Raw genomic sequence first — 24,530 nt, forward strand, 5'->3', positions numbered from 1 at the left:
TTTTTTCTAACAAAATTTACAAAACCATTTTTTGGGGGGTCCCATCAAATTGAAGTGACTTCAAGGGGTTTATTTTAAATAAAAGACACAAAATTGAGAACAATTAAAAATGCACCCCAGAAAGTGCTCAAAACCACATTCAATAAGTTTATTAATCCTTCATGTGATGTACTAAAATTAAAGCAATGTGGAAGGGAAAATTAAAATGTTATTTTTTTTTCCTCACAAGAATGTTACTTTGGCCCCAAATTTTGCATTTTCACAAGCGTAATAGGAGAAACTGAACCATACAATTTGTTGTTCAGTTTCTCCTGAGTGCGCCGATGCCCCATATGTGGTGGAAAATGACTGTTTGGAAGTACGGCAGGGCTCAGAAAGGAGTACCATTTGAAACTTGAAATGCAAAACTGGCTAGAATCGATAGCAGACGCCATGTAGTGTTTGCATGGCTCCTCATGTGCCTAAACAGTGAAAATCGACCACATGTGACCCCATTTTAGAAACTACACTGCTCAAGGAATTTATCTAGATGTGTGATGAGTACCATAAATCCCAAGGTGCTTCAGAGAATTTTATGACTTTGAACCATGAAAACAAAAAATACATTTTCCCTCACAAACATTGGTTTTACCCCAAATGTTTAATTTTCACAAAGGTAACAGGAGAAAATGGACCCCAAAATATGTTGTGCATTTTTTCCTGAGTACACTTATTCCTCATATGTGGTGGAAAACTACTGTTGAGAAGGCAAGGAGTGCGAACTGAATTCTGGAGCTCAATTTTGGCTGAAATAGATTTGAGATGCCATGTCACTAGTGATGGGCGAGCACTATAATGCTCAGATGCTCGTTCCTCGGGTCGAGCAAATTGGAATACTCGGGTACTGGGACAGAACAACAAGCCCAATGTAAGTCTATGGGAGACCCGAGCATTTTGTCCATGATCCTCCCTGGAAGCATTCCTGACTCCTAGTTCACAACTTTAAACAATGTTCATTGCCATTTTTACCAGTGCACCAAAAAACATACCAAAACGAAACCAAAGCGGATTTTGCTGGGAAATATGTAAAGGTACATCCTTTCCAGGTTAATGACTTGTATATAAGGCAAAATAATTAACGCCGGACCAAAATGTTCCTCCCCCACTTGGGCTATGTTCAGACGGATCGTTTTTGAAGCGTTTTTCAACTTTAACATTGCTTTCAACCAATACAATTGTATTTACTTAGTAATATCATTGTAACATTTAACAACCCTTGCTGGCCATGTGGTGTGTGACACATAAGCAGACACATCTTCTTTCATTTATGAAGGAGGGACTCTTAAAGGGAAGGTGCCGCAATTTTATATGATTTGCAAAAAAAGAGTAAGTAACAAAACATGTTGTTTCAGCAAATGTTGTACTAACCAGGATTTATGGCTTGTTTGTAATAATGTTTTAATGTAGCCACTGGGCGCTGCCATATTGATTTGCAGATCTGTGGAGGACTCATACAGTCTGCAAATATGGCCGTCCCTAGACATAGGAGACTGCGGTCGGCTCCCGACCCCACATTGCAGCCTCATTAGCAGTGAACTGGGCACGCCCCTGTGGGCTGCACCATTCACTGCTGTAGGTGTGACTGGGCGCCATTTTACTGTAGCCCAGTGCTATCTGCTGAGCTCCACTTACCCTCTATCACAGGACCACTTGTGGCATAACGGGTCCTGTGTTGTGAGGAGAGGCTGAAGATATGGAGAAGGTGGTCAGCAGAGGAGAGAACCGCTCACTGGAGCCAGAGGATGGAGAGTGGTGAGTGCTGGTGACTTTCCTCTATGCTCCTCTGTCCTGCTACTCCAGGCTCGGCCCTGTGCTTCCTGCTCTACTGTGTTCTTCTGCTCTGTCTCCGCCTCCTCACTCAGCCCCAGTGATCTCCGGTAATCTGACACCTTCCTTTTTATGACAGCTTTTATGGCTGTCTGAGGACAGTGACTTATACAGCCCATAGTCTAGTGTATAATTGGGGGGGTTGGAAGTTTCACCAGTGTGGGCATATCTGTAATACTGTATGGTGTGATAGTCTGCTGAGCGGTGTATCTAATCCTCTCCTGTGTGATACTGACTGCTGAGCTGTGTATCTAATCCTCTCCTGTGTGATACTGACTGCTGAGCTCTGTATCTAGTCCTATCCTGTGTGATACTGATTGCTGAGCTGTGTATCTAATCCTCTCCTGTGTGATACTGACTGCTGAGCGGTGTATCTAATCCTCTCCTGTGTGATACTGACTGCTGAGCTGTGTATCTAATCCTATCCTGTGTGATACTGACTGCTGAGCTGTGTATATAATCCTCCCCTGTGTGATACTGCCTGCTGAGCTCTGTATCTAGTCCTATCCTGTGTGATACTGACTGCTGAGCTGTGTATCTAATCCTCCCCTGTGTGATACTGCCTGCTGAGCCGTGTATCTAATCCTCTCCTGTGTGATACTGACTGCTGAGCCGTGTATCTAATCCTCTCCTGTGTGATACTGACTGCTGAGCCGTGTATCTAATCCTCTCCTGTGTGATACTGACTGCTGAGCTGTGTATATAATCCTCTCCTGTGTGATACTGCCTGCTGAGCGGTGTATCTAATCCTCTTCTGTGTGATACTGACTGCTGAGCTGTGTATCTAATCCTATCCTGTGTGATACTGACTGCTGAGCTGTGTATATAATCCTCTCCTGTGTGATACTGACTGCTGAGCTGTGTATCTAATCCTATCCTGTGTGATACTGACTGCTGAGCTGTGTATATAATCCTCTCCTGTGTGATACTGACTGCTGAGCTCTGTATCTAGTCCTATCCTGTGTGATACTGACTGCTGAGCTGTGTATCTAATCCTCCCCTGTGTGATACTGCCTGCTGAGCCGTGTATCTAATCCTCTCCTGTGTGATACTGACTGCTGAGCCGTGTATCTAATCCTCTCCTGTGTGATACTGACTGCTGAGCCGTGTATCTAATCCTATCCTGTGTGATACTGACTGCTGAGCGGTGTATCTAATCCTCTCCTGTGTGATACTGACTGCTGAGCTGTGTATCTAATCCTATCCTGTGTGATACTGACTGCAAGGCCTGTTCTGCTACCAAGTCATATGCATCCCAATAAGCCTTTGAACCCACATACTGGATGGACACAGGAAAATCCACTTCACATTATTCATTTTGTATGCCCATTCTGTTTTCTTATGCATTGAATGCAAGACCTGCCCTGCTACCAAATCATATGCACCCCAGTAACCCCAATTCCTCCTTGGAAGAAACATGTAGGTGGGCCTCTTAACAAAAAAGTTCCATTAAAAAGGAGTGGGCCTCCTAGACTTGTAATGGCCATACACTAAGTGTATTGGGCTGACAAAATTTTTGCCCTGTGTGGTACATCTCAACCTTTTCCATAACAAGTATTTAACGCCCAGAAAAAAACCCACACTTGTTAGGATTTTGACACTGGCTGTAGCAGCATGGAACATGTTAACACTGGTGATCTAGTGGCAGCAGATGATGAGACGTGGAGGAAAGCCTGATTAAAATAACCCCAATCCCCCCTTGGAAGAAACATGTAGAAGGGCCTCTTAACCAAAAATGTCCCAAAAAGGAGCGGGTCTCCTAGACTTGAATGCCCATACACTAAGTGTGTTGGCTGTCAAACATTTTCCCCTGTGCGGTACACCTCAACCGTTTTCAGAACAAGTATTTTACGCACAACATACCCACCCACCCTTGTTAATAATTCAACACTGGCCGTAGCTGCATGGAACACGTAAACCCTTTTGATCTAGTGGCGGTGGATGATGAGACTTGGAGGAAGGTCTGATTAAAAATTCTAGGATTGGCTGTCAAACATTTTCCCCTGGGGGTAGATATCAACATAATGTGGCCTTTTTTTGGGGGGTGGGGGCATCATAAATACCTTGCAAAACTGTTACGTGATTTCATACACAGTTGCTGCTGGGAAGATGCAGGTTATTAGTAATAATATGGCGGACGAATCATTGTATGAAGTGATCTGAAAAAGGGGCATGGTGATGACAGGAATGGGAAAGTACATGATTAATAACAGCAGTGGCTATGGGAGGTATGAGATACAGGATACAGCCAATAATGATTCGTCGGTTAGCCAACATCAATTACCATCATCGGTTTCATGCCCATCATAAGATCGGTGTACCAAATGCATGTGTGAGACTCGTCCTAAGAAATGCCCATCCAAAATATGGTGCCAAACATGCACGTGTCTGTATAAAGTCTGTATAAAGGGCAAAGTGCAACATGTTATTAAAATGCTGAATTATAGAAAGCAGATAAGTGTAGGAGAAAAACCAAACAAGCTGATGGATGCTCATGAAAAACTAAAGTTTAAAGAGGCGTGCACCAACCATAACTATAAACAAACCCGTGCAACAACTTTCTTCATCTTCACCCATACATATTACCAATAATATACAAATGTCAGAGTCTAAAATTAATTGTCCAAGTGTAACCAACACTGTCAAAGGAATGCCACAAAACATAAATAACTATGACCCTTTGAAAAACCTAATTTCCTCTTTACAATATATGGACGATGATGGTATTGAAGACAACTTAGAAACTTTCCACATCCACACCAAGAAGATGAAGATCACCGCTGCAAAGAATGTTCCAAAAAGGCAATGAATGTCTTGAAAATCATTTTCTCTAGTTCAAATTTTACCTCTTAATGAAGTGGCACCAAATGAGGCATACACAGCTCTCTGGTGTATTCAGCGTGAGATGCTTGCAGATAATGAATTCTGACTTGTCCATGTCCACTTTTGTGAGTTCATTTTCTGGTCCACCAGTTGTGAGTTCTCCTGCCAGGCTCCCTCTGGTGGTAACAGGAGGTAGTGAGGCTGATTTAATCTGTAGAGATCTGCCACCTGATAATGAGGATGACGATTGGACCTCAGGAATCTCAGACTGGATTTAAGACAGCCGACTCCCTATTCAGGTGCTGGTGATTCCTTCTGGCTTGTCAGGTCTTGGTTTTCAGCTCTGTTCCAGTCATCTAAAGCTAAGTTTTTCTGCTAATGTTCACTCTTGATTTTGTTGGTCTATTCAGTTTTTTGTGTGGTCAGCCAGCCCCGACTGGGGCTCTGCTGAATTTCCACTCTTATTTACCTGTATTTGCCAATTTGCTTTTTGTCCCTTATTAGATTGAAATATTCTGAGACAGAGCAAAAAGAGGCCAGAGTGCTGATATAGTGGGAGAAGTCTAGTGACTTCAGGGTTAATTTTGCTATCAGAAGTGTTGGACATTATTTTTGTAGGGTTTTTTGCAGATTGCAGACAGTGTCTTTCCTTCCCTATCCTTTCTAGTTAGTTTGGGCCCCATCGTTTGCTCAGCCTATTTTCCTGCCTGTGTTTGTGCTTTCATCTTGTTTCACCGTCAATACATGTGTGGGAGCTGTCTTTCCTTTGGGGTCTGCTCTGGGGCAGTTAGTTTTCCCCTTTTCTTGCTTCAGGCTTATGTAGTTCTCCGGCTGTGACGAAGCGTCTAGGATCATCGTAGGTACGCTCCACGGCTGCTGCTAGTTGTGTGGTTAGGATCAGGGATCTGCAATCTGCATAGTTACCAACCACTCTGGTTTTCTGCGACTTAGCTTGTTTTGTTTTTTTCTCCTCTGTGACCCATTCATAACAGTCCACGTTTATAAAGCGAGCAGAAAAGAGGGATGATTATGGGGGAAGACATGTGATTTTGGTCAGTAAGTAGGTGAAGTCAGGTACAGATAGGCAGATCTAGGTGTCATCGGCATTGTGATGATATTGCAAACTGTGCCATTACATCAGCTGGCCCAGGCCGAAGGTGTAGATGGAGAAGAGTAGGGGTCCTAGAACAGAGTCTTGGGGAACAACGAAAGACAAGTATCGAGGTGAGGAGGTGGTGTGGTAGAGGGGGGCAATGAATGTCCCCCTACCAGTCTTCTTGTTTTTTAAAGACTCTGCCAATAACCCCAAAAAGGACATTTGCACCACCAGCCATGGCGGCAGCTGGCAGGGTAGTAAAACTACCAGCCTTACCACCACCAGCATTATCAGGCACATTCAGCAAAGTAACAGACTTTGTTGGTTGAACACCAGGCTGTTATGAATGGGTCACCAAGGAGGATGGCAAGAACAGGCTAATCCACCAGAAGACCAGAGAGGTTGGTAACTAAGCGGATTGCAGACCCCTGATCCTATGCGCACAACTAGCAGTAGCCGTGGAGCGTTCCTACGATGCCCTAGATGCTTCGTCACAGCCGGAGGACTAACTAAGCCTAAAGACAGAAAGATGAAATCTAGACTGCCTTGTAGCAGATCCCCAAAGGAATAGAAAGCCCCCAAACATATATTGTCGGTGAGACAAGATGAGACACAAACACAGGCAGAGAACAGACTGAGCAAATGGTGGGGCCCAAGCTGTCTAGACAGGACAGGACAGAAAAGATACTGTCTGTAATGACGCACAAAACCCTGAAAAAGTCCAACACTTCTGATATACAAAAAACCTGAGGTCACACGATCTCCCCCCGCTAGATCAGCACTCTGGAATAAACTGGCAGCAAGCAAAAGATACTAACATAACAGGGGACTGAACAAGCTGCAACATATGAAGCAGAGCTCATCGTTGCCCCCAGCAGGGAGCACACTGAACCCTAGCAGCAAAACAGAAAGCAAAAAAAGACACAACCAGATTAGATGGAAAGGATTAGCAAAAGAATCACTTAGCTGAACATGCAGATCAGGCAGGGGACAAAGAGCTCCAAATGCACACTGCGGAAAAAATCACCAGCAACCTTCAAGAGCAGCCAGCTCCATTATATGCTCCCAGCCAGCAATCCCAGAATCCCAATTATCATCATCAGGTGGAGAATCTCCATCCACCTGGTCAGCTCCATTACTCTCAGTAACCACCAGAGGGAGCAGCGGGAGCTTCAGCTCAGAAATCCGAGCAAGGGAGTTAACAACACCAGGCTCCATGAACAGTGTCTGTGGGTGATACCACGGCTTCTTCCGCTGTTGTGCATGCAAGCCAATCCCCTGTCCACGGTGCATGTGAAGATGCCTTGCACCTGTCGTTGACCACAGTCAAATTGCACCATAATCAAGCACGTGCACGTACTTGTCCCAGTGCAACCTTCAGTCGTCCATACCCTAGTCATTGGACCTTGAGCGGAAAGACGCAGCCAACGTCCCACAGAACACAGTACTAAATTCACTAAATTCACAAATTTGTCATCTGCTTGCCTTGAAATATTGCATTCTAGGCTCTTGAGAAACTGACACTTTCCACAACCTGATGGCGGTGATCATAACAACGTACTCAGTCCTCACCCGGCCATATTTCTCTCGGTCTGTTGTCACGATATTAGACAAGCAAGAACGTGTCCCACAACATTACCAGTGCCATCAACAATGCTGGCACAGGGAAAGTGCACCTAACCACAGACACGTGGATAAGTGCTTGTGGGCAGGGACAGTACATCTTGCTGATGGCACACTGTGTTTGCGTACAAAAAGTCATGACCCAGTCGGACATTGGGAGACCATGTAACAGATGTATGGCGGAAACAGTTTGGGGAAGGCTCTGTATGTCATATTTAGGGTCTTGAACTGTAGCTCATGGGCAATAGGAAGGCAGTAAAGGGCATGGCAGAGAGGAGAGGCTGTGGAATAACGGAGGGACAGTTGGATTACTCTGGCAGCAGAGTTTTGGATAGATTTGAGTGGTGCAACAGTGCTAGATAGGAGGGTACAGAGTATAAGGTTGCAATACTCGAGGCAGGAGATCGTGAGGGCGTGCACAAACATTTTTTAAGTTTCTTGTAATGTACGGATCCAGGAAATGTTTTTGAGTTGCAATGGACAGGAGGAGACAAGGGCCTTGATATGTAATTTGAATGAGAGGGCAGATTCGAGGATCAACTCGAGGCCACGCACATGCGGGAATATTTGTCCCGGTGTGCTGTCCCGCCATTATACAGGCACGTGTCCCACAACATTACCTGTGCTCTCCACAATGCTGGTACTTGGAAAGTCCACCTAACCTCAAACACGTGGATGAGTGCTTGTGGTGAGGGACGATACATCTCACTGAGGCTACACAGGGTTAATATAGTGGAATCTGGAACACACTCAGACCTTGGTATGGTGGCCATCCTCACAAACACAGAGTATTGGGTGCCCTACGTCAATCGGGTTGCCCCCAAAGTGTACAGCTCCTGGACCTCCTCCTTCACCTCCTCTTCAGCATCCAGCTACAAAAGGTAGCACATCAGTCACAAGCTGGAAGCACCGACAGCACTACCTAATCAAAGCGGTAATAGGCTGTGCTGAAGCTAATATGCTTCTGTGACAAATGCCACAATGCTGAAGAGTTGTGGACAGCTCTGAAACAGCAGGCATATCAGTGGATGAGACCGCTGAACCCAGAGCCAGGCATGTTTGTGTGTGACAATGGGTGGAACCTGGTGGCTGCGCTTTGGCGAGGCGAGCTTACACACGTGCCATGCCTGGTTATGCGCTTAACCTAATTGGTCAACGTTTTTTGAAAAGCGACACGGAGCTGGCCAATCTGCTGGTAAAAATACAACGCTCTAAATACCCATTTTAGGAAGTCAGCTACAGCTTCATTCGCCCTTGCTGTGATTCAGCAGCGCTTGCTGCTTCTGGCTCACCAACTGGTGTGTGATGCCCCCAGGCCTTGGAACTCTACACTGAAGATGTAGGAAAGGATTTCTGAGCAGAAGAGGGCAGCTGATGACTAATTTACCAGCATCAACAAGGTTGTCGGTATTCAGTTCTGTCTTCACACAACATCTGAAGTGTGGACATGGATGTCTGACATGTGTACCTTCCTCCAAAAATTTGAGGAATCCACCAAGAGGGTGAGCGTCAATGACACCATAATTAACATCTCCATCCTGCTTTTTTGTGCTCTAATTTGAATATTGAGAGTTATAGAGCGAAAGCATATTTACAGTTTTAACAGTTTCAAACACAACAGTCCTAAATAACAACGATAACAATAATCCAATAATTAAACCCAAATAAAACTACCCAGCTCGTGGCAGCTTACAATCTACACTAAGTAACAACAATAACAATAATTTAACCCAAACAAAACAATCCTGCTCATGACAACTTACAATCTAAAATGAGGTGGGGGAGATAAAAAATACAGGGGTGTATTTACAAGAAGGTATGTACAATGATGTTTGTAATATGATCTTACTGAGGTTCATTGTAAGTGTTGTAGGCCTGAGGACAAGGAGGAGGAGGACAGCATTGTCAGTCCGCCCCCTTGGTGACGACACGGAAGTCTTGCCTGTTAGCAGTCTGGGACGCATTGGGCTGACTTTATGTTACGCTGCCTTTCCCATGACCCTCACGCTCTCAAAATTTTGGATTACAGACAGGCAATACTGATTTTTGACACTTCTAGAACCACGGTAATCGGAGAACTTTATATCTCTTAGTCCTGAATCAGACAGGTGTACTAAAATGTTGCAGTACCAGAGGGCCCTTATAGCGGCATGATTAATAAAATTACAATCTCAAACACTGGCGGAAGAGGACACAGTTCGTTGGCCAACCCAGGAGTACAGGTGAGAGAGACACAACTCCAGTACAGCAGAGGCAGTGGAATAATGGCAAAGTTCTTGTAGAGTTTTAAAAGACCCTCTCATCAATCTGACACAGAGGCGAAGGGTACTGTCCCTAGGAATGCAATGTTTTTGAAGATGCTGGGGGAGTACCTTGCTGACCGTACTAACGTCCTCTGTCATTCCTTTGTGCCTTATAAATATTGGTTATCCAAGCAGGACATGTGGCAAGAACTGGTTCTCTCTACTGCGCACGTGCACAGTACTCACAGTCAAGGAGCGCACGTTGCCTCACTCTCTGGCGGTTACTGGGCAAACGGCGCCTTGCTAAATGGCAGTACTGCTTTTAGGGGCGGGAGACTACGGGAACAATCCTTTGCAGCGCCACTGCTTTAAGTATGGAGCACGCTACTCAGCCTCCTATGCGCTGCTTGTCCATGCCAAAAATCATTGCTGTCTTGCCCGCTTTCTCATAAGCTGACCCCCTGTCTCTAGGTCACTGGGTCTGTCTGCTGCATTTTGCCGCAGCATCGGCACTTCGGGTGCATATTGCACTGACCCCCTTGCTGCTCACACGCTCACAGCTGGGAACTCACTCCTTCTCTTTTTTTTCCCCTCAGCTTCTGGGCTTGTTCCCTGTCTAAACACAACCCTTTGTCCTGTGTAAAGGGTCCTGTCCGTTCCCCTATTCCTTCCGCCAGTAGACAGGGGACGCAGCCAAAACAGGTCCAGAACCGACGCAGCACAGGTACCCATGGACCGGGCATCCTGACTCAGTACATATCTGGCAAATCAGTTATTTAATACAAACAGCATAGAAGGCACGTACTTCCAAATTTCAAGAGAAAATTCTACAGTACATCCACAATTGTTTCAATTTGAAGGGCTTTGTGGCTCAAATCATTCGACAAGATGATACTAGTCTGATACTTTAAATTTTCAGTGGAAAATAATTTCACCACTGATAGGTTGTGTATGTTTATAATTATGTAACATCAATGGTGTGATTAATTATTCATACGTATTAGCTTCACAATATATTCATCTTTTTCTGCAAGGCTTTTGAATATAATATGTTGTAAGAGTTAAAGGAAATTGTTGATTTGTGTTTTACCTCAAATGTGAAACTACTTTGTCAATTTTCATCTTTACTATTTCTCCATTCCGTGTGCGGCTAGCCAGGTAATTGATGTTATTGCGTTTCTTTGGCAAGAAAGCAACAGCTACACCAATACCACGTGCTTTTCCAATTAATTCATCATGCTGCTGAAGTGGAAGTGAGATTAGGGACCTACATAACATCTGGGACCTGCAGTCAACATGACACTGTGCCAACACACACTGGGGTATAGCTACCAATTTGACATAGTTTGTGCCCAGCTGAACAGAGTTGTCATAATAAAAAATCCTTCAATGACATGTATGATGGATTGTCTCTAGGAAACACCCATATAGTAGTATTATTATTATTATTATTATTATTATTATTATTATTATTATTATTATTATTATTGTTATTTATATAGCGCCATTAATTTCATGGTGCTGTACATGACAAGGGGTTACATACAAAGGAATAAATATCATTTAAACCAAAAAAAAATTACAATGACAGACTGTTACAGAGGGGAGAAGATCTTGTCCTTGCGTACTTTCATTCTGGGGGAGAATGGGAAAGAGAAGATGGGGGTGCAGCAAATCGGGTGGTGGAGAGGCGGCAGCTCGTGTGGTGGTGTAGAAGTCACATCTCCGACCACCACACTCTCCAATTGACATCTCTTGAAATGCAGCCGAAACGTCAAAATCTCTGTCTTCAGTTCTAGACAATGCATGGGCTCCTTTTAAACGTCAGCGGCCAACCAGTTAAGTATTAGTAGGTGAGGGCTTGTCAGAATCCTGCCCAGGAACACCAGGCTTCAGTTGTTATGAGTCCTGTCCCCGTGAACTTCCATATAGTCTTGCTCTGGCTCTTCCAGGCATGATTTCATCACGAAGATTTAGCCTTTGTAAAACAGAGACAGAGTACAAGACAGAGTACAACAGCGCCTAAGCGTTCACCCTCTGCTACTCAGACTTTCTATCTGCACAGTGACTGCCTCTAGGCAGAAGATGATGATGGTGGTAGTAGTTGGAGCATTTAAGACAGTCATGAAGCTGCCATAGCAACTTTAATCCGAATTCTTTTACCGACATCCCCCACTATAAAATGTGGCCTGTCTTTTTAAAAAAGCAACAGAGTGCTGTATATAACTGGAGTAACATACAGGAAAACACTGGAATACCGGCCTAAAATCCCCAAATTTTATTCTTTTTAAAAAAGCAACAGAGTGCTGTATATAACTGGAGTAACATACAGGAAAACACTGGAATACCGGCCTAAAATCCCCAAATTTTAATCACACTGACGTATGAGGCGTGTCACAGATATACCACACTGTAAAATATGTATATTTTTTTATTGGATGCAAAAGAGTGCTGGATATAACGAGATTGACAAACTGGCCAAAAAAGGTAATTTAGGTCAAAAATGCCTCAATTTTTGAGACATGGATGTATGAGGCGTGTCACAGATATACCCCACTGTAAAATGTGGGCTGTTTTTTTTAAAAATGCGACATAGTGCTGTATATAAGTCCAGTGACACCCCGGACCAAAAAAGAAACAGCCGTAAACTAGCCAAACTTTGAGCACACACAGATATGAGCTGAAACGCAGATACCACACCGAAAAATGTGCGGTCTGTATTTTTTTCATTTTTTGGCTAAATACTGCAGTATATAAGTCCAGTGACACCCCGGACCAAAAAAGAAAAAACAGCCGTAAATTAGCCAAACTTTGAGCACAGACAGATATGAGCTGGCAAGCAGATACCACACCGAAAAATGTGTGGCCTGTTTTTTTTATTTTTTGGCTAAATAGTGCTGTATATAAGTACAGTGCCAGACAGCAAAAACAAAATGAATATAGGGCTAAAAAGACCAAAATTTTTAGCAGACGGATGGATGAGGCGTGTCACAGATATACCACTGTAAAATATGTGTCCTGTCTGTATTTTTGGGGGGGGTTCAGCAAAATAGTGTCAAGAAATTGTGTAAGACACTCCAAAAAAACCTACTCAACCGTACCACATAAAAAATAAATATTTCTCTGCGCACTCAAAAGGGATGTTCGGGACCACTTTAAAATTGCTGGATTTTCACGCTGTGCTAGGAAAAGGATCTGGCTGTATTGTGCAGTGTCAAAAAGCAAATGGAGGAAAAAAAAAGGGCTCTGGATTGCTTTGCAATAAAAAAAAGCTCTATTAGCCCTGGTCCAAAAAATTTTCAAAGCCACTTACACCTGGGGCTAGGTACATACGGCCAATATATCCCAGCAGCAGCAGGACCAGAACACAGGACTCTCTTGATATGTGCAATGATACAGTATGTATATTCACACATACAGTGCCTGCAGGCCTTGCACTGATGTGTATACAGCGACATACACTACCCTGCCTGCCTAACACTGGAACCTATATACTCCAGATTTAGTCCTTAGAAGGACTGTTGTTTTAGCTGGATTTGAGTTGTTTAAGATGGTAGACCCCACAGTCACTAATAAATCCAAAATTCGGACCCTATTAAGGCAGCAGCCCTCCCTACACTATCTCAATTCGGAGCTGAATGCGGCAAGCAGATGGGTGTTCGGTCTCTTATACCCCTGATGTTGCTGTGTGGCCAGTCAATCACTGCACGACCACAACAAAGATGGCTAAGGCGTTTCATTGCCTGGCAGACAATCACTGCATCGTGATTGGTTCTATAAAGTCCGCAAAAAAAGCTGGGTGGAGACCCGAGTTCCCGCTGAGTAATCCCGGAAATGCTTGGTGCCCGCTGAGTACACCGAGTACAGTGATACTTGGGCAAGAAACGAGTAGTGGCGAAAACATTCGCTCATCAATACATGTCACATTTGAAGAACCCTTAACATGCAAAAAACAATAGAAACTGCCTTGCGTGAGCAATTTTGGAAACTACACCTCATATAAGGGTGTAGTGAGCATTTTTAACCCTCAGGCGACTCACAGGATTGTATTCGGTCGCCCTCCCAGGCCCGTGGGGTACTCGGTACCGGGCCGGTATCAGCGGGATGTGTCACAGCGGCGGTGACCCGGACCGTGGCCCCGGGCGCCCAAGTAAAAGGAAGATGTGAATCGTGGAATGTAGTTAGATGAATAGTTTGTGACGCCACCTGTGGTGTTCGGCAAGGGAGGTGTTAAGCCGACGCTGCAGACAGATCCTCTGGGACAGATGGTGTGGTGCAGCAAAGATGTTATAGCCCTCCACAGGCAGGGCTGTTGTCCCAGGGCAGTGTAGATATGGAGACACTTAGATGGTGTAGTGTTTGATGCAGGGGATGTAGCAGTGCCAGGCGGACGGATGCAGGAAGGAATGGAGGACACCAGGGCATGTAGTTCCAAAGCTTTACTCACAGTCTGTAGTGCCCGCTTCTGTGCCGTGTCCTCTGGGTCAGGGACTCAGTCAACCTCCAGGCAAGATGGAATGCTCCCTTCCAACACTCCGCCAACTTATGTGCCTTTGCTGAACGTCTCCTTATAGCGCCTTTAAGTGTGAAGATCTCCTAATACTGAGTTACACTGGAGTTCCTCCTGACTGATGTTCCAAAGAACTCTACTTGTACGGCAGACAGCTGTAGCCTGCTTCGGGGACTCTCTACTCCTGAGTCCCGGCTCTCTATCAGTGTTGCTGTTGTGCCCTCAAGTCTTAGATGGAAGTAGTGCATTTACAGCCCACTACTCCACTGGTGTCTGCTGCAGAACCATTAGTGTCCATACTACCTTTGGGACCGGGCCTCGGCCTTGCGCTTAGAACTTCTAGGCAGGGTTCTTCCTCTAACTCACATCCTCTGTGTTCCCTTTTACTCCTGCATTCCGTACTTGTCTTTCCCTCATATGGAAGCTCAGGCTTCAGTTCAATGTCTCTCTCATTCTTTCCTTTCCAGTGCCAGCTGGCTCAGATCACTGAGGCAGCTGCAGCACTCCTTCCTCCATCCCTCTTCCAGGGATCCCCACTACTCTCCGAGTGGCTTCCTCTCTCTCAGACTCCCCGTCTTACTGAACTTCTGACTGACTGACCTGTAATCCTAAACCATCCTGCTCTTTTATGGATTCTAAACTCCACCCACCTCCCAGCACGTCTAGTGTTCCAAGCAGGGAACCACGAAAGGTGCTCAGCCACTCTCTAAGCAAGGAGCCGCAATGTGTTTTTTTCTGAACTACTCTATTGTGTTAGGTGCGAGTGTTGGAGCGTGGTCAGGAGCCTCCAACTTACCTGGATGGTGGGGCACCACACCTTAGGAGAAGGTGCAGTACCTCTGTGGCGACTGAGCCTCAGGGGCGCCACAGTATAATATTGGGCTGAGTAAGTGGAAAATTAAAATGGTTTCCACTAAATGTTGCTTTGGCCCCGAGTTTTTAATTTTCAAAAGGGATAATATGAAAAAATGAACAGTACAATTTGTTACATAATTTCTCCTGAGTACACCAATACTACATATTTGGTCAAAACTACGTTTGAGGCACAATGCAAAGCTCAGAAGGGAAGGAGGAACAGATTATTCAGTTATGGTTTGCGTGTGACATGACCCACTGGAAGAACCATTGAGCTGCCAAAACAGCAGAACCCTCTGTAAGTGACCCCATTTTACAAACTACAACCCCCAATGAAATAATCTAGGTGTGCAGTGAGCATGTTGAATCCACATGTGCCCCACAGTATTTTATATCATTGGCCAGTGAAAGAATAATTACATTTTTACCACAAAAATTTTGTTTTAGCCCTAATTGTTACATCTTCACATTAGGAAACGGGTAAAAAAAGGCACCGAAATTTGTCACACAATTTCTGCTGAATGTGGCAATACCCCATATGTAGCTGTACAATACTACTTAGCCACATAGTGAGACTTGGGAGGAATGGAGTGCTATTTGACTCTTGGAGAACAAAGCATAGAATATTTTGTGCACACCATATACAGAGCCTTTAATTGAAAGAAGAGAAGAATCCCCCATCAAGTAACCCCATTTAGAAAATTACACCCCTATGACAATTTTGGTTCCATGGGTGTTTTCCAGAAACAAGAAGCAGTGGATGCTGCTGAGTGAAAATTGCAAATTGTTGTGCTCAGTATATTATAGTGCCCAGTAAATTGTAGTGCACAGTACATTATTATTATTATTATTATTATTATTATTTATTGTTATAGCGCCATTTATTCCATGGCGCTTTACATGTGAGGAGGGGTATACATAAAAACAAGTACAATAATCTTAAACAATACAAGTCATAACTGGTACAGGAGGAGAGAGGACCCTGCCCGCGAGGGCTCACAATCTTCAAGGGATGGGTGATAATACAGTAGGCGAGGGTAGAGCTGGTCGTGCAGCGGTTTGGTCGATCGGTGGTTACTGCAGGTTATAGGCTTGTCGGAAGAGGTGGGTCTTCAGGCTCTTTTTGAAGGTTTCGATGGTAGGTGAGAGTCTGATATGTTGTGGTAGAGAGTTCCAGAGTAGGGGTGATGCGCAAGAGAAATCTTGTATGCGATTGTGGGAAGAGGAGATAAGAGGGGAGTAAAGAAGGAGATCTTGTGAGGATCGGAGGTTGCGTGCAGGAAAGTACCGGGAGACGAGGTCACAGATGTATGGAGGAGACAGGTTGTGGATTGCTTTGTATGTCATGGTTAGGGTTTTGTAATGGAGTCTCTGGGCAATTGGGAGCCAGTGAAGGGATTGACAGAGGGGAGAAGCTGGGGAATAGCGGGGGGACAGGTGGATTAGTCGGGCAGCAGAGTTTAGAATAGATTGGAGGGGTGCGAGAGTGTTTGAGGGGAGGCCACAGAGCATGAGGTTGCAGTAGTCAAGGCGAGAGATGATGAGGGCATGGACTAGGGTTTTTGCAGATTCTTGGGTGAGGAATGAACGGATGCGTGAAATATTTTTGATTAGAAGTCGGCAGGAAGTGGAAAGGGTTTGGATATGTGGTTTGAAGGAGAGATCAGCGTCAAGGATTACTCCGAGGCAGCGAGCTTGTGGGACTGGGGAGAGTGGGCAGTCATTTACTGTAATTGATAGGTTCGTAGGGGGGGTCACGTGAGATGGGGGAAAGATGATGAATTCTGTTTTGTCCATGTTGAGTTTCAGATATCTAGTGGAGAAGAAGGATGAAATAGTGGACAGACATTGAGGGATTCTGGTTAGTAGGGAGGTGATATCTGGTCCAGAGATGTAGATCTGTGTGTCATCAGCATAAAGATGATACTGAAAGCCATGAGATTCTATGAGCTGTCCCAGGCCAAAGGTGTAAATAGAGAACAGCAGGGGCCCAAGGACTGAACCTTGTGGGACTCCGACAGATAGGGGGCGAGGTGAGGAGGTGGTGTGTGAGTGGGAGACGCTGAATGTCCGGTCTGTTAGGTATGATGAGATCCAGGAGAGGGCCAAGTCTGTGATGCCGAGGGATGAGAGGGTCTGTAATAATAGGGAATGGTCCACTGTGTCAAAGGCAGCCGACAGGTCCAGGAGGAGGAGGACAGAGTAGTGTCGCTTGCTCTTGGCAGTTAAGAGGTCATTGGTGACCTTAGTAAGGGCAGTTTCAGTGGAGTGGTGTGACCGGAAGCCAGATTGTAAGCGGTCGAAGAGGGAGCAAGAAGAGAGATGGGAGGACAGTTCAAGGTAGACGTGTTGTTCCAGTAGCTTGGAGGCGTATGGGAGAAGTGATATAGGGCGATAGCTAGATACAGAGGATGGGTCAAGAGAGGGCTTTTTGAGGAGAGGTGTGATGGAGGCATGTTTAAAGCTTGAGGGGAAAACACCAGTTGTTAGTGACAGGTTGAAGAGATGGGTACATTATGCGCAGCTCGTGCTTCTGGAAACATGCACCTGTAAATTAAGCAGGCTGTCATTGCTACAGAAATGCTAAACATGTGGATGCTAAACAGGGCCGGCCCGAACGTATAGGCGAACTAGGCGGCCGCCTAGGGCGCCGACCCAAAGGGGGCGCCAGAGAAAAGATAGAAAAAATTATAAAAAATCTTTTCAAAAGGCAAAAAGTTTTAGGGATGGAAAGAAAAGTGTACATATTTAAGGGCAAATATGACGCAAGAGAGGTTGGTTGGGTTGGCAACAATTTCGATAGAATCTGAAGTTGCTAAACAAATTAATCTCGGTGATTAGTGTCATCCTTTTAATAAAAAAAGGCAAGGAAACAAAAATTTGAATTACCTATTGTCATTTTTGTTTTGTGTTATTGATTACTTTGTATATATTTGTCCTATACAACTTCTCAGAAGATTAAAGAGTTAGGAGAGAGTTAATTAATCATTGTTGTTGTGGTTTATTTTGCTCCCAAGTTTTCATCTACTGCCAAGAATAGTAGGGGCGCAACAAAATAGTTTAGCCTAGGGTGCCGTAATCTCTTGGGCCGGCCCTGATGCTAAATGTGGTTTAGGTACATATAGGACTCAGAAGAGAGGGGGGCATTAGGATTTGGAAGCACCAAATTTGCTGGATTTCTTTTGGGGGGTGAGTAGCCATAGCGTTTTTCAGATCATTTGTGCTACCAGTATCATGAAAGCCCCCTATATTTTCATTGACAGTTGATGGACCTGAGTGGGTTTTTTTTTCCAGTGGATTATAATAATAATAATAAATTTTATTTCTATAGCGCTGACATATTCCGCAGCACTTTACATTTCAGAGGGGACTTGTACAGACAATAGACATTACAGCATAACAATAATCATCACATAGATCATAACAGATACCAAGAGGAATGAGGGCCCTGCTCGCAAACTTACAATCTATGAGGAAAAAAGGGAGACACGAAAGGTGGGTGGTAACAGTTGCCCTGATTGTATGGACCAACCATAATGTTAAGTGTGTAACAGTACAGACGTAGAGGGCTAATGGATGCATAAAGCATGTGGGAAAATGATGCGGGGAACCTGGTTATGGTAAAAACTTTTGGCTGTGCCACGCAGGGATAGATTAGGTTAATGTGTTGAGGCGGTAGGCCAGTCTGAATAAATGAGTTTTCAGGGCACGCTTAAAATTGTGGGGATTGAGGACTAATCGTATTGACCTGGGAAGTGCATTCCAAAGAATTGGCGCAGCACGTGTATAGTCTTGGAGACGGGAGTGGGAGGTTCTGATTATTGAGGATGCTAACCTCAGGTCATCAGCAGAACGGAGGGCGCGGGTAGGATGGTATACTGAAACAAGGGAGGAGATGTAGGGTGGTGCTGAGCCATGAAGAGCTTTGTGGGTGAGGGTAATAAGTTTGTACTGGATTCTGGAGTGGATGGGTAGCCAGTGTAATGACTGGCACAAGGTAGAGGCATCGGTGTAACGATTGGCAAGGATTATGATCCTGGCAGCAGCATTCAAGACAGATTGGAGGGGGGAGAGTTGGGTAAGAGGGAGACCGATTAGAAGAGAGTTACAATAGTCTAGATGAGAATGAATAAGAGAAACAGTAAGAGTTTTTGCTGAGTCAAAAGTAAGAAAAGGTCAAATTCTAGAAATGCTTTTGAGGTGCAGATAACAAGAGCGAGCCAGTGATCGTATGTGGGGGACAAAGGAAAGCTCGGAGTCCAGCATGACCCCAAGACAGCGGGCATGTTGCTGGGGAGTAATAGTGGAACCACACACGGAAATGGCAATGTCCGGTATAGGTACATTAGTAGCGGGAGGAAACACAAGGAGTTCAGTCTTTGACAGGTTCAGTTTCAGTTATAGTGAGGACTAGAGTCGAGCGAAACGGGTCGAAAAAATTCAAAAGTCGCCGACTTTTGGCAAAGTCGGGTTTCATGAAATGAAACCCGACCCTAGGATGAGGTCGGCCACGAGGTCGGCGACTTACGCGCCAAAGTCGCGTTTCAAAAGTTTGTTTTGCGCTCTTTTTCAGCCAATCAGGATCCACGGACACTGTGGGCAACGTGATGACATAGGCACGGGTCACCACTAGAGTTGAGCGACTTTTGGTTTTTTAGGGTCGCGTTTCGTTTCGTGAAACCCGACTTTTCCAAAAGTCGGGTCGAGCAAGATCGTCCGATTATAGGAAAAAGTCGGGGTCGTCCCGAAACACGAAACCCAATGTAAGTCAATGGGGAATAAAAGTCGGCAGTGAGAGGAGGACAGGAAACACACCTACAGTGCCCATTTGAATGCCAAAAGCATCAATTCTTCTTACTTAAGCTTGTCAACCTTAATTAACTTCATAATACAAGTTACGCACTGAAAAATGGGGGTTATTTGGCTAAATTTGTGGGGGGGGAGGGCTGGCTGCAGGTTTTCATGTGCCCTGGGCGAAAGAGCGCCCCTTTAACACATACCACAACTCATCATGCTCCGATACGGCAGAGAAATAGCGGTATAGTACAATGAAAAATACCTCACTTTTTACATCTCATGACGAGGCACATCTATTTCTCCATACAAAATCATTGGTCCCATATAATGTTTGAAACAGTATATGATGAGCTCCACATAATGCTACAGTATATGTTGGTCCCCATGGATGAAGCTCCACTGTCTTATGGGCCCAAATAATGCTCCAAACATAATGGGCCCCATTTCTAATGCTCTAGTGTATAATGGGCCCTGTAAATGCTGCTCCAGTGTCTGATGTCCACCTTTAGAATGTTCCAGTGTATGGTGGGCCCCATCTATCATTCTCCAGAGTATAGTGCTCCCCAAAAATTGCTGTCCCAACATTGAAAACAATCAAATAAGTCTCCTCGCTAGGGAATCCCTGTACTTGTCTGGACAGGTGCTGTAGCTTGCTTAACAGCTCGCCAGCCGTTCTCACGCCCAGTATGGATTGCACGTGATTGCACAAAGGTTAGAAAGGGTACCGTATCCCTGGATAACATGTATGGATAGCGTACACATTCAAAATATATGTCTATACAGTATGAGGCAGGCTCAGACGGTGTTAGGCCCAGTATGGATTGCACGTCATTGCACAAAGGTTAGAAAGGGTACCGTATCCCCGGATAACATGTATGGATAGCGTACACATTCAAAATATATGTCTATACAGCATGAGGCAGGCTCAGACGGTGTTAGGCCCAGTATGGATTGCACGTCATTGCACAAAGGTTAGAAAGGGTACCGTATCCCCGGATAACATGTATGGATAGCGTACACATTCAAAATATATGTCTATACAGCATGAGGCAGGCTCAGACGGTGTTAGGCCCAGTATGGATTGCACGTCATTGCACAAAGGTTAGAAAGGGTACCGTATCCCCGGATAACATGTATGGATAGCGTACACATTCAAAATATATGTCTATACAGCATGAGGCAGGCTCAGACGGTGTTAGGCCCAGTATGGATTGCACGTCATTGCACAAAGGTTAGAAAGGGTACCGTATCCCCGGATAACATGTATGGATAGCGTACACATTCAAAATATATGTCTATACAGCATGAGGCAGGCTCAGACGGTGTTAGGCCCAGTATGGATTGCACGTCATTGCACAAAGGTTAGAAAGGGTACCGTATCCCCGGATAACATGTATGGATAGCGTACACATTCAAAATATATGTCTATACAGCATGAGGCAGGCTCAGACGGTGTTAGGCCCAGTATGGATTGCACGTCATTGCACAAAGGTTAGAAAGGGTACCGTATCCCCGGATAACATGTATGGATAGCGTACACATTCAAAATATATGTCTATACAGCATGAGGCAGGCTCAGACGGTGTTAGGCCCAGTATGGATTGCACGTCATTGCACAAAGGTTAGAAAGGGTACCGTATCCCCGGATAACATGTATGGATAGCGTACACATTCAAAATATATGTCTATACAGCATGAGGCAGGCTCAGACGGTGTTAGGCCCAGTATAGATTGCACGTCATTGCACAAAGGTTAGAAGGGGTACCGTATCCCCGGATAACATGTATGGATAGCGTACACATTCAAAATATATGTCTATACAGCATGAGGCAGGCTCAGACGGTGTTAGGCCCAGTATGGATTGCACGTCATTGCACAAAGGTTAGAAAGGGTACCGTATCCCTGGATAACATGTATGGATAGCGTACACATTCAAAATATATGTCTCAGGAGGCAGGCTCAGACGGTGTCAGGCACAGTATGGATTTGACGGCCCAGATTACACAGCGGAGGAGCAGGGAGAGGTAAAGATTGCAAATGCTGGGGCCCTGGCCAAGCAAGGGGGCCCACTCGTGGGCGTCGGTACTGGCACTGGGCCCCTCATAGTACAGCGGTGTGTCTGACGGCGGGTGTGCACCACCACCGTCAGAGACACTTGATTGCACTATGAGGGACCCTGTGCCAGTGCCCGCGCCCAAGAGTCGGCCTACCCACCTGTCCAGGGCAACGGCACTCGCACGGTGTAGTGCGGTAGGTGGTGACCCCGGCCATGGGGGGGAGGCAGCACAATTATGGAGTTTTAGAAAGTGGCATATGTTGATGTTGGACATTCAGCTGATGCAAAAGGCGAAATAGGTGAAGTACCAGGAAGAGGTGGACCAAAGCAAGCCATTTTTCTGTCACCCTATGTGTCATCAGGGGAAGGTGGGACAAAATCCTTGGAAACCCATGCGTGGTTCATTTTAATGAAGGTTAGATCATCCACATTTTGGGTTGACAGACGGGTCCTTTTTTCTGTCAGGATTGATCCAGCTGCACTGAAGACTCTTTCCGATAGCACACTTGCAGCTGGGCAAGCGAGCTCCTGTAAGGCATATTGGGCCAATTCAGGCCAGGTGTCCAGTTTAGCGGCCCAATAGTCAAAGGGGAATGACCTGTGTGGGAGAACATCGATATGGGAGGACAAGTAGTTTGTAACCATAGTTGACAACTGCTGTCTCCTGTCACTTTCCATCGATGCAGTATTACCAGTTGTGTGAGCGGTATTTGAAAAATCAGTCCACAACATTGTCATGAAACCCCTGTCTCCAACGCCACTTCTGCTGTGTGCACCACGAACACCTCTGCCAAGCTGCTCCCGGCCCGTACGGCTCTTGTGAGAACCATCACCGCTGCTGTGTGCTGGGAATGCCTCAAGCAACCGATTTACCAGAGTTGCTTGTTTATTAGCCAATATTAGGTCAAGGTTCTCCTGTGGCATGATGTTTTGTAATTTGCCTTTATAGCGTGGATCCAGGATGCTGGCCAACCAGTAGTCGTCATCGTTCATCATTTTGGCAATGCGGGGGTCCCTTTTTAGGATCCGCAAGGCATAATCTGACATGTGGGCCAATGTTCCCGGTGTCAATGATGCACTGCGAGTGCTGGGTGGAGGAGCACTTTCTGGCAAATCCACATCCCTCCAGTCACGCACAAACCCTGTACCAGACCTTGCCACGCCAACATTTTCACTTGCCCCACGAGATGCATCCTCCTCCCCTAAGTAATCATCCCCATCATCCTCCTCCTCCTCTTCTTCCTCCACCTCGTCCAGGAGAGGTCCCTGAGCAGACAATGGCTGAATGTCATCAAGGATTCCCTCCTCCTCTTCCTCCTCATCAACATTGGCTGCAGACGCCTGCTCCTTAAGGTGCGTCAAAGTTTGCATGAGCAGACGCATAAGTGGGATGCTCATGCTTAGGATGGCGTCGTCTGCGCTTACCAGCCGTGTGCATTCCTCAAAACACTGAAGGACTTTACAAAGGTCTTTCAGCTTCGACCACTGCACGCCTGTCAACTCCATGTCTGCTCTCAAAGTGCCTGGCCGTGTATCCTCCCACAAATGCATTATGGCCTGCCTCTGCTCGCACAGCCGCTCCACCATGTGCAGGGTGGAGTTCCACCTTGTTGCAATGTCGATAATGAGGCGGTGGTTGGGAAGGTGGAGCAATCGCTGCAGCTTCTGCATACGAACGGAGTGTACAGGCGACCGGCGGATGTGCGCGCACAGTCTTCGCACCTTCTGGAGCAGGGCTGTTAACTCCGGATAATTTTTGAGGAAGCACTGCACCACCAGGTTTAAGGTGTGAGCCAAGCAAGGTATGTGGCTGAGTTTTGAAAGGGCTATGGCTGCCACAAAATTACGGCCGTTATCACTAACTACCTTGCCTGCCTCAAGATGTACACTGCCCAGCCATGACTCAGTTTGTCGCTTCAAGTACTCGGCCAGCACCTCGGCGGTGTGTCTGTCGCCCAAACACATCATCTGCAACACAGCCTGCTGACGCTTTCCACTAGCTGCTCGATAGGGGGACACATCGTGTGCAACAGTGGCAGCTGCAGATGGAGTGCTCGTACGACTGTGCTCTGTGGACGAGCTTTCGCTTCTGGAGGAGGAGGAGAAGGAGGAGGGTCGAACGCCTACAGCCAACTGTTTCCTATACCGTGGGCTAGGCAGCACTGTCCCACCACCGATGTCCCCTGTGGACCCTGCATCCACCACATTAACCCAGTGCGCAGTGATGGACACGTAACGGCCCTGGCCATGCCGACTGGACCATGCATCAGTTGTGAGGTGCACCTTTCCGCTCACTGACTGCTTGAGTGCATGGACAATGCGGTCTTTCACATGATGGTGGAGGGCTGGGATGGCTTTGCGAGAGAAGAAGTGGCGACTGGGTAGGTCATAGCGTGGTACTGCATAGGCCATGAGTTCGCGGAAAGCTGTGCTTTCCACCAACCGAAAGGGCATCATCTCAAACGAGATTAGTTTGGCAATGTGGGCGTTCAAACCCAGTGTACGCGGATGAGAGACTGAGTACTTTCTTGACCTACTCATAGTGTCTGGGAGGGTGAGCTGGACTTGAGAGCTGCATATGGTGGAAGTAGCGGTGGACAGGGCGGACTGAGAGAGGGTTGATGATGGTGATGGAGTTGGTGTTCTTTCTGATGGCCTAGA

The 24,530-nt window shown here is 45.8% G+C and overlaps 1 protein-coding gene across 3 annotated transcripts in view; it reads left to right on the top strand.

Moving 5' to 3' along the window:
- The window catches only part of IPCEF1 (interaction protein for cytohesin exchange factors 1), a 575,254-nt gene that overhangs the window by 476,961 nt on the left and 73,763 nt on the right, over nucleotides 1-24,530 (top strand). The gene's annotated exons all lie outside the window — the stretch shown is intronic.

Source organism: Dendrobates tinctorius, unplaced genomic scaffold, assembly GCF_039654945.1.
Source record: "Dendrobates tinctorius isolate UK_male_01 unplaced genomic scaffold, ASM3965494v1 ptg000087l, whole genome shotgun sequence".
Classification (NCBI taxonomy): domain Eukaryota; kingdom Metazoa; phylum Chordata; class Amphibia; order Anura; family Dendrobatidae; genus Dendrobates; species Dendrobates tinctorius.